We start from the raw sequence: 10,771 nt of genomic DNA, 5'->3' as shown, positions 1-10,771 counted from the left end.
GATCAAGTCCTGCATTGGGTTCCTTGTTCATCTGGGAGCCTGCTTCTGCCTCTCCCTGCTGCTCCCCCTGCTTGTGCTCTCCCTCTCTCTTTCTGACAAATAAATAAATAAAATCTTAAAAAAAAAAAAAAGACATAGTTCTACTCTAAAAAACTTACAGTTCAGAAAGTATGTCCGGTACTCTGTCCATTCTGAAGCCCTTTCTCCCTGTAAAGCTCTCAAGCAAATGAGCATTTGAGAAAGTTGTAATTATTATTTGGCATTGAGAAACTGAGAAACTATTTCTTATTCACTTTTATATCTCCAAGATGCATAATTGGCATTCAGTGTCAAAGGACCAGAAGGAAGCAAAAGACCAAGTATCAGTTGCTATCCTAAGTAGCCTGTCATAAGTGTGTCACCTAACCTCTCCAAGAGGTTCTTGATATATACCTCAAGGCCTTGGACCAGATGAGCTCTTTATAAATTCTCCTATGTAATATTTTAAAGTTCATCTAATAGGGGTGCCTGGGTGGCTCAGTCTGTTAAGCATCTGTCTTCGGCTCAGGTCATGGTGGGACTGGGATGGAGCCCCACTTCTCCCTCTGCCCCTCCCACCCCATCCCTGCTCATGCTCTGTCTCTCAAGTACATAAATAAAAATCTTTCAAAAAAATAAATAAAATTCATCTAATAAATCATTCTTAAAGGTTCATTTTATTTTTTACAGTAGAGGCTACTAGTTTGGTTAAAAAATAAAAACTTTACTGAGTGAAAGCATATTTGAAGAGCAAAACTCTTGCTAGGCCTCTTACTAGCTTTGTGACCTTGGCAAAGCATCTAAGCTCCCTGAGACTCAATTTATTCCTCAATAGCCACATCACAGAATTGTTGTGAGAATTAAATATTTAAAGCACCTAACAGTGAAGCACAATGGTAGCCAGCAATGCCAAATAATCATTACAACTTAGCTTTAAAAATTAATTTTCAAAAATCGATTTTAAAAGCTTGAAATCAAGTCTCCATGGACCCAGTATGTTGAAATTACCAGTCATTCACATTTACATTATCAGCCACCGAGAATTTACCACCCAATTGGAATCCATTTCTATCTTCGTTTGTGTCAGTCTTTCTTCTCCACCTAATGAACTCCTACTCATCCTTTAATTCCCAGATCAAAAATCACTTTTGCCAGTGTCTTCTCATCTCCTCTGGGCAAAAAGAAGCTTCCCAGTGCTATATATCCCTATGACAACATTCATCATGTGTCATTTCAAAAACCACAAAAGGGTATGTCTCCTCTATAAGACCATAAATGCCTTTTCAAGGACAAAGATGAACACAGGACCTGGCACACAGTAGGTGCTCAATATATTTTTTATTGTTTGAATAAACGAATGAAGACAAAAAATAATTCTTCTGCTTTTAGCTGCTATTTAGTAAGTTCACTCATTCATAACAAGAAGAAAGGGCAAGTTAGAAGCCATGTGCAGGGGCGCGTGGGTGGCTCAGTCGTTAAGCAACTGCCTTCGGCTCAGGTCATGATCCCAGGGTCCTGGGATGGAGCCCTGCATCGGGCTCCCTGCTCGGCAGAAGCCTGCTTCTCCCTCTCCCACTCCCCCTGCTTGTGTTCCCTCTCTTGCTGTGTCTTTCTCTGTCAAATAAATAAAATCTTTAAAAAAAAAAAAAAGAAGCCATGTGCAATTCTACAGGCTCAGGTGCAAGCTAAAAAAAACTAATCAGAGTTTTTCATAAATTCAGTCTCAGATAGAAATAGAGTTTAGTGATGGTTACTCACTGCCTCGTGACCAGGAAAAAAAAAAAATCCTAAAATAGGAGTTCTAGTTCTACATGCTGTTTTATTGAAAACATCAGAAAAGCTTCCAAACTCCTGGGAATCACGTGGCTCATCTTTTTAAATCAAAGCAAACAAGAATAAGAACAAACCCAGGGTTGGTAGACTATAAGTGCCACCCCAAGCAGGCTTAAAGTTTCAAACAAGTTTGATGGAAAACCATGATTTGGCCTATTTCTTATGAAAATTATAACTCTGTTGCTCAATTATAGATGTTTGAAAACTTAAGCTGAATCACACACGTTTATATTCTGGGATCTTTTTTCCCAAAATGTGAGGAGTTCAAAAGTTCAAATGCAGCAGGTTTATAGCCATCACTAATTACCACGGGGACCCTGGGTAAGTTACTTTATCTTTCTGGGTATTAATTTTGTTCATTATAAAATGAGAGAACTGGAATGGATGACTTTCAAAGTCCTTTATGACTCTCAACAAAGTCACACAAAAAAAGACAAGCACAGGGTATCATTTGGAATAGGCAGAACTGGCATCTGCCAATATGATATATTTTGAAAGTCAAGAAGGAAGAGTCTCCATCCAAAAATATCTCTGTCCCAGTAGGACCAAACCCTACAAGTTAAGTGGCAAGGAAGCATGAAAGACACGGAGGCTTTGGAATCAGCCAGACCTGGGCTCCAATCCCAACTCTGATACCAGCTTTCAGTCAGTGAGCAAGTTACTTAATCCCTCCAAACCTCCATTTTCTCATCTGTGAGATGGTAATATTTAGTCCCTGCTCTATTATTCAGAGTACATCAACAGTGGTCAAATGGTAGCAGTGCTCTGAGAGTGGCAGACCTCCTCAGCCTGCAGAGTTAGTAATTGGGTAGCAAATAATAAGTTCAGATCACCAGCCTCTACTCCAACAAGAAGCAGGATGTGAGGGGACCACTTGCCTTCTGAGCGTTTCTAGAAAAATGGACTTAGTGTGGCCCCTCCCAAAGCCCAGCCCACTGGGAAAATACACCCTGCCCGGGCCTAGCCAACATTATAATTACAGTTAATCATCTCCAGATAACAGAGAGTTAACTCCAATTTTGTTTTTAACTGTGGTTGTGGATTTTTCTGAACCTACCATTCCATCCCTTCCTGCCAATACCCCATTGAATTGAGTTAACTACAACAGTGTACTAGGTGATTTTATGGATTATTTTCCTTTTGTTCAATGTATGCCACAGAAATCTCTTTTAATGAAATCCCTTTAATGATTTTTAGAGCCTGGGAAACAAGAGCTCAACCAGCAATTTCAAATTTGAAAGAATCTGAGGGCCAATGCACTCATGTAAGCAGAAGACCCAGCCTAGCCCCAAAGCATCTTGGGAAATGTGCTAGGTGGACATAAAAGGAGATGCAGGCATGTCATCCCTCCCACATATGGTTTTGAACAGAATAAAATGAGATGCCTGCTGCAACCTAATGATGCCTAGCCCCAGGAGCAATTTATTAAATGGTAGTTACTATTAGTAATCACAGCTGATCCATGTGGCTCCAAAGTTTGAGTCTTTGGCTACACCACACTGCCTCCCTACCAACAGAGTAGTCTTTGGACTTTTTGGATCATATATCACTATGAATTTCTTTTCAAAAAGATTTAATATATATACTCCAATACAGGTATTTTTTTTACTTATAAAATATACACATGCTACTTTATATGCTAAAACTTACATAAATATGTAAATATGTAAATAATATTGCAATGGACTGCAAATATCTTTTTGAATTCGTGTTTTTGTTTTCTTTGGGTAAATACTCAGTGGTGGAATTATGGAATTGTATGGTATTTCTATTTTAGTTTTTTGAGGAACCTCTGTACTGTTTTCCACAGTGGCTGCACCAATTTACATTTCCATTAATAGTGTATGAAAGTTCTTTTTTCCCCACATCCTCATCAAGATAAACATTAACAAATCCAGAAAAGTCACAAAACTGAAACAAATAATACTAAAATTTGTATGGAACCATAAAAGACTTTGAATAGCCAAAGTACTTTTGAGAAAGAAAAATAAAGCTAGTGGTATCATCACAGTTCCAGATTTCAAGATAAAATACAAGGCTATCAAAACAGTATGGTACTGGCATAAAAATAGACACATAAATCAATGAAACAGAATACAAAGCCCAGAAATAAACTCATATAGTCAAGTAATCTATGACAAAGGAGGCAAGAATACACAACTGGAAAAAGACAATCTCTTCAATAAACGGTGCTGGAAAAACTGGACAGTTAAATGTAAAAGAATGAAGTTTCATATTCTAACACCATACACAAAAATAAACACAAAATGGATAAAAGACCTAAATATGAGAGCTGAAACCATAAAACTATTTAGAAGAGAATACAGGCAGTAATTTTTCTGATTTCAGCTATAGGAACATTTTTCTAGACATGTCTCCTAAGGCAAGGGAAACAAAAGCAAAAATAAATTATCGAGACTACACCAAAATAAAAAGATTTTCACAGAGAAGGAAACCATCAACAAAACCAAAAGGCAATCTGAATGGGAGAGGTATTTACAAATGATGTATCTGATAAGGGGTTAATATTCAAAATATATAAAGAACTTATACAAGTCAACACACACACACACACACATATACACACAATCTGATTTAAAAATGGGCAGAGGACCTGAATAGACAGTTTTCCAAAAAAAGACATACAGATGGCCAACAGATACTTGAAAAGATGTTCAACATCACTAATCATCAGGGAAATGAAAACCAAAACCACAATGAGACATCACCTTACCCCTGACAGAATGGCTAAAATCAAAAAGACAAGAAATAACAAGTGTTGATGAGGATGTGGGGAAAAAAGAACCTTCATACACCGTTAATGGAAATGTAAATTGGTGCAGCCACTGTGGAAAACAGTATAGAGGTTCCTCAAAAAACTAAAATAGAAATACCATACAATTCCATAATTCCACCACTGAGTATTTACCCAAAGAAAACAAAAACACGAATTCAAAAAGATATTTGCAGTCCTGTTTATTGCAGTATTATTTACAATAACAACCTAAGTGTCCATCAACAGATGAATGGATAAGGAAGATGTGGGGTGTGTCTGTTTGTGTGTGTGTGTGTGTTTGTGTATGTATATATGTAAACAGAATACTATTCAGCCATAAAAAAGGATGAGATCATGCCATTTGAGACAACACGGATGGACCTAGAGGGTATTATAAAAAGTGAAATAGGTTAGACTGAGAAAAACAAATAGTATATGGTTTTACTTAAGTGTAATCGAAAAACAAATGAATAAACAAACAAACAACAAAAACAGAATCATATCTATAAATACAGAGACCAAACTGATGGTTGCCAGAGAGGAGGAGTGTAGGGAGTTGGGCAAAATGAGTGAAGGGGAGTGGGAAATACAGGCTTTCAGATACAGAATGAAATCATGGGACTAAAAGGCACAGTACAAGGAATACAGTCAATGGTACCATAATAGTGTTGTATGGTGACAGATGGTAGCTACGCTTGTGGTGAACAGAGCATAATATATAATCTTGTTGAATCACTATACTACACACCTAAACTAATATAACATTGTGTATGAACTATACTCAAAATTTTTTAAATCCTGAAAAGTACGAAAAGAATACCTTTAAATAATCTTTATTTCACTAATTTCTAGAACAAAGAAAAACTGTAAGTAATGTATTTGAATATGCCTCGTTATTTTTAGAACCTTGGTTTAATGTTTGGCATCATAGCTATTTGAAGGCTTCTAAGTTCAGTTTATAGCAACATTTAATTGTAACGGTTCTCATAGCTAGAAAAAGAACTTCTTCACATGGAAGTTCCTAATGGAACCAAATATCAGTCTCTCACTGACTGTACTTACTAAATCATAATACTCATTTATCAATCCTAGCCACATTTTTACAGAAGTTTTTGTTGAAGTTTGACTAATAAATTTCCATCATGCCTGATGCCAAAAAATTATTCCTGCAAACAAATTGGAAGGGATTGCATATTTATATTTTTTTAACAAATAGATTCAAAACTCACTAAAACTCTTTGGGAGAGTATCAAACATATGGGAAAAGTCTGTTTCCAAGTTTATTAAGTATGCAGGTGACAAATGTATATAATTCCTATAACTAAACAATATAATAGAAAACATTCCCCAAAAGCAATTTTCAAAAATGTCCTCAGGGTTTCTTTTTAAAAAGTTTGTTTTTCATTATTAAATGTCACTTTCACCTTGAAGAAACAGGCTATTTAATCTGTCCTTATTTTTCTTTTAATGTATCTGGTATGTTGCACAGTACCAGCAATCTCTTGTCAGGACATAAAAGGTCATTAAATTGAAGATTTGTGTTTAACTTTAGCAACCTTCTTAAGGGCTTTGACACAAGAAACACGGTGAACCTCTATGTTCATGGCTATTCCTTGCTCATTATTAAGCAGGGGTCAGCAAACTACAGCCCTCAGATCAGATCCAGTCCACCGCTGTTTTTATAAATTTTTACTGCAATACAGTCACACTCATTCATTTACATATTGTCTATGACTGCTTTCACCATACAAGAGTAGATCTGAAAAGTTGTGACAGAGACCATATGGCCTGAAAAGCCTAAAACATTGACTATTTTCCCCTTTACAGAAAAAACTTGCCAACCCTAGATCATCATAAAATTTTTACTAGTAAGGGTTCTGTTTCACAAGATTCACCACATATATTCCTGGAATTTTAAGCACTATAGCTTTGAATTCCTTCCTGCAATAGCTGTCTATGAATGAGGCAGTGGTTAAATTTCTCTTGTGGTTCTGTCCCTCTAGCCTTACCACTTCTTTCATTAAAGAAGCCATTAATATATTTATAATTAATATATTCCTCCCAGGATATCTTTACATCAGTGGAAAGAGAGTGAGAGAGAGAGAATAGTTTTTCATGTATTTCATTATTGAAACACAATGTAGCAAATAACACAAACTGAGACAAGTTAGAAACATCTGTACTTTCATCCAACCATATCAGAAACTTCCCACACTGTCAAATCTATCCTAATGCTTGTTTCTTCAGATCTTCATCTGTGTTTTCTAGGCATCTTCCAAGGATATCTGCTGACAAAGGAATACATTTTTGCTTATTATTTCAGCCATTTTTTCCCATAGCAGAAGACTGTTTCCCTAATAGCGTGCAGCTTTTTAACTTCGGTCCTCAAGCAAAAACCATAAAGTTAGTGAAATTATGTTAAGTGAATTTGAGCAGTGCCCAACTAAAACATCACTGCAAAAAAAGCTGTAGAGATCTGCCCTTAATGCTCTGGATGCTTCATTTCCAAATGTCACAATAATCATGATAGCTGCAAAGATAAAACTCAAACCCAATGTACACTTGGGTCAATGTCAATTGTTAATGGTATTATTTTAATCCATAGTTCCAAGAGGTTCCATGAAAATTTCTGATTTTTTGGATTACTACTTATCAGATCTGACTATATCATCATTTCTTTATTTCAACATGGGTCACAAAGAACTCCTAACAGGAGCAGAAGTGTTCACTCAGCCATTTTCTCACTGTTTCCATATTAGTTGTTACCTTCAATCCATAATTTCTTTACAGATATCTTTTGAAGACTTTTATTCATTTTGTGAGGGTTATTTTAATTAAAACTGAATCCACCTCAACCCATATGAACGGCAATATAATCGCAGTATGCTGAAAGCCAACACCCACAGAAAACCACTTGGTCAAGCCTTCCATGTTATGGAAACCTCACTCTTCCCTCAGAGCGCTCTGTGAACTACACTTTACACTTGACCTATGTGAAGGCACCAATGTCAATCTATTTACATTAGCAACAGTTAATTTTTCTTATTATTTAGATAAACAGAGAGAGGTAATTTTTTTTTTCCTACACAGTGGACCATCTTGTATACTCTACTTTGGTTTGGAGAACACTGTACTATATACAATGATTCTGCCACTTTAAAAAGTACAAGACTCAGAACAAGAGAAATGAGATTATTCTATTAATATTTTTGGAACACCTACCATGTACCAAAAAATGTATATCAGGTGCTTTATGAGTATAACAAAGATGAATCAAATTAATCAGACACGGATCCTGCCTTCAGCTCCAGTCACTCATTCATTTATTTATCCACTCAGCAATCATTTATTGGATATCTTCCAGTTCTAAGGATGGGGGTAGGTGCTAGGGTTTGGGTGGTAGGGTGAATTTTACTTCAGATATGGCAAGCCATTCATCCAACTTGAATTCACTTGAACAGATTGGTCATTATTGTGCAAACTCTTCATTTTTTGTCTGCCCAGAATTCACTCTCCCTTCCTAGTAGCACTCCAATTTCCTTTTGGGTAACTACCTCTCCCCCATTGTGAGACACAGAACCAAGCTGAAACTATAGGATCAAAGACACCATGAATAAGAAGTGCATGCTCTGCAGGGAAGACCACAGCAGACAGAAAGAGAAGACCAAATGATCCCAGGAAAAGAGCAGCCTTATTTCCTTAGTCTCTATTTCCCTTTTGCTGACCCTCTAAGGTCACTTCTTCTCCATAAACACCTATTACATTGCCTCACTGTCCAGGACATGAAGTGTTAGAACCATATAATGAACATACCATTTTACGTGAGCTAATTTGAGTGTTCCTCTTCTCTGAGAATTATTTGGCCCCAGAAAAGAGAGATGCAAACAACAAACACCCAGGAAATTAAGAATGATATTGTACGGCTCAGTCAATAGAGCATATGACTCTTGATCTCAGGGTTGTGAGTTCGAGCCACACAGTGGGTATAGAGATTACTTAAAAATAAAATCTTAAAAAAAAAAATTATTATTGTAGAAGACTAGGATGCTCTCCAATCTTCCCATCACCATTCTCCACTTTAGATGAGGAATTAACAGTCTGAGATACACAGTGGAGAATCAGCTGGTTAAACTTTTTCATTTTTTAGAAGATTTTATTTATTTATTTGACAGAGAGATAGAGCCAGAGAGCACAAGCTGAGGGAATGACAGAGGGAGAGGGAGAAGCAGGCTCTGCACTGAGCAGGGTGCCTGATGCAGGCCTCGATCCCAGGACCCTGGGATCATGACCTGAACCTAAGGCAGATGCTTAACCGTCTGAGCCACCCAGGTGCCCCTGGTTAAACTTTTACCTTGAGTCTCCATGCAACCTTAGGCGAAGTATCATTAGAAAGAGCAAAGAAAAAACTCAGTTCCATGTTGCCTGACTTGAAGCAGACTGGGAAAAAGATCCATTTATTGCTATCCCAGCTTGGGGGCTCTGGTATGGAAACGCCTCATCATTTCCCTGAAGGTCTAGGGATCTCCTAGTCTAGTAATTTTAGTAGTAACACTATGAATGGTAGCCAGTGGCAGACACAGAATTACAGTATAAGCTGGCAAACTAGGCATTGTTGCTGGAAGGAAAGCTTTGCAAGATATCTGATGTAAAATGATCAAGGTTTCATAAATGGTGAACACTTGATCTTCAGAAGTCCTGGGAATAGGTAATGTAAGGCTTTCATTCCTATAAAAACAGCACAGTCAGCTGGCAAGGTTTCTGATCCAATATGACTCCAGGGCACAAAGACAAGGCCCCATCCCACAAGTTTTCTGAATTCACCTGTCCAGATTTTTCTTGAACCATTTTTCTGACTATGGGTCAATGACCCTTCTTACTTTCTCACCACATCCCTTTCATCTTTTCATACCTGAAGTCTTCGTCCCTCTCTCCCTCACCCCCTCACTAAAGTCCTTAATGACTGGACTCAGTATCATTGGAAAGAATTTCTATGGCCAATGAAAAAAATCAAAGCTGGGCGAGAAGGATAAGAAAGCAATAGCACCCCACCCCTTCCTCAAGAGCATGAAAGCACATTTGAAACAACGGTCTTCAAAATACAATTGCCTAAATTTTTATTTCCTGGAAAGGGATATAGATAGATATATAGATATATTTATGATACACAGATATAAATATATAATGATATATGTGAGACAGATAGGCAAACATATATATTCTATTTTGAGGAACATGTCCACTATTCAAAAAATGAGCTGTGTGATTCCTTCTAATTCAAAACAGTAAAGACAGGAAAGTCTGGATTTCCATTTTAATACAAATTAAACATTAAATGAATACATATATATAACTTTATTGCAAAGCAATTTCCACTTACAGACAGTGCTTTAAGATTGACAACATAAATGCTTTTATTTAAAAAGACTGGAGTTCCAGATATTGGAATGGGGATATCTTGAGGAGCACCAGAGGGAATGAGAAAGCTTGACCTCTAACCCTGTGTAAGGACTTCACTTTGGTGAGATTCCTTCTATTTGGGAGAACCTGAAGCTGCCATAATGTGTGTCTAAGAAACTCATTCCTTTGACAGATAGGTGAATCTTTGCTCTTTCTGTTCTGTAGGAGGTAGTATTTATCATAGAAAGATTACCACCACAGATTGTGTTCCCCGATTAATCCTTTCTAAATTGGAGTTTTTCACTGAGGATATTATATTCCTCAATTAGACATGGGTGGCTGAACCAAGAAAAGTCTCACTCAAAACCTCCTGAGAGGAAGGAAGATCTCCCAGGGATTTGGACTTGGAACTAAATCAGGAAAGGGTGAATATATTTTAGGGATCTGTATGATGGTTATGTTACGTTCGCCTGGAACATTCTTGGAATACTAAGTATAGGAAGAATGTATTAGATTGGGCAGTCAAGAAGGAGATTGTAGTGGACTGGTAATTTATTTTTTTCTCCCAAAAAGCTTTCACATGTTCCTTCTGTTATGATATTCCTCTACCCCGGTCATGCACTGGGCAAATTATCCAGGTCTGACCAACTCCTTTGGCAATTGCAGTGATTCAAGGTGAAGCATGTGACACTAGCAAAAACAATTAGAATGCTTCATCAAGACTGAAAGAGAAACTCTGGAAGAAAG

The sequence above is a fragment of the Callorhinus ursinus genome, unplaced genomic scaffold, assembly GCF_003265705.2.
Source record: "Callorhinus ursinus isolate GAN/ISIS: 27379988/994484 unplaced genomic scaffold, GSC_fseal_2.0 scaffold24, whole genome shotgun sequence".
NCBI classification, from domain to species: domain Eukaryota; kingdom Metazoa; phylum Chordata; class Mammalia; order Carnivora; family Otariidae; genus Callorhinus; species Callorhinus ursinus.
Note: the sequence above shows the minus strand (reverse complement) of the source record.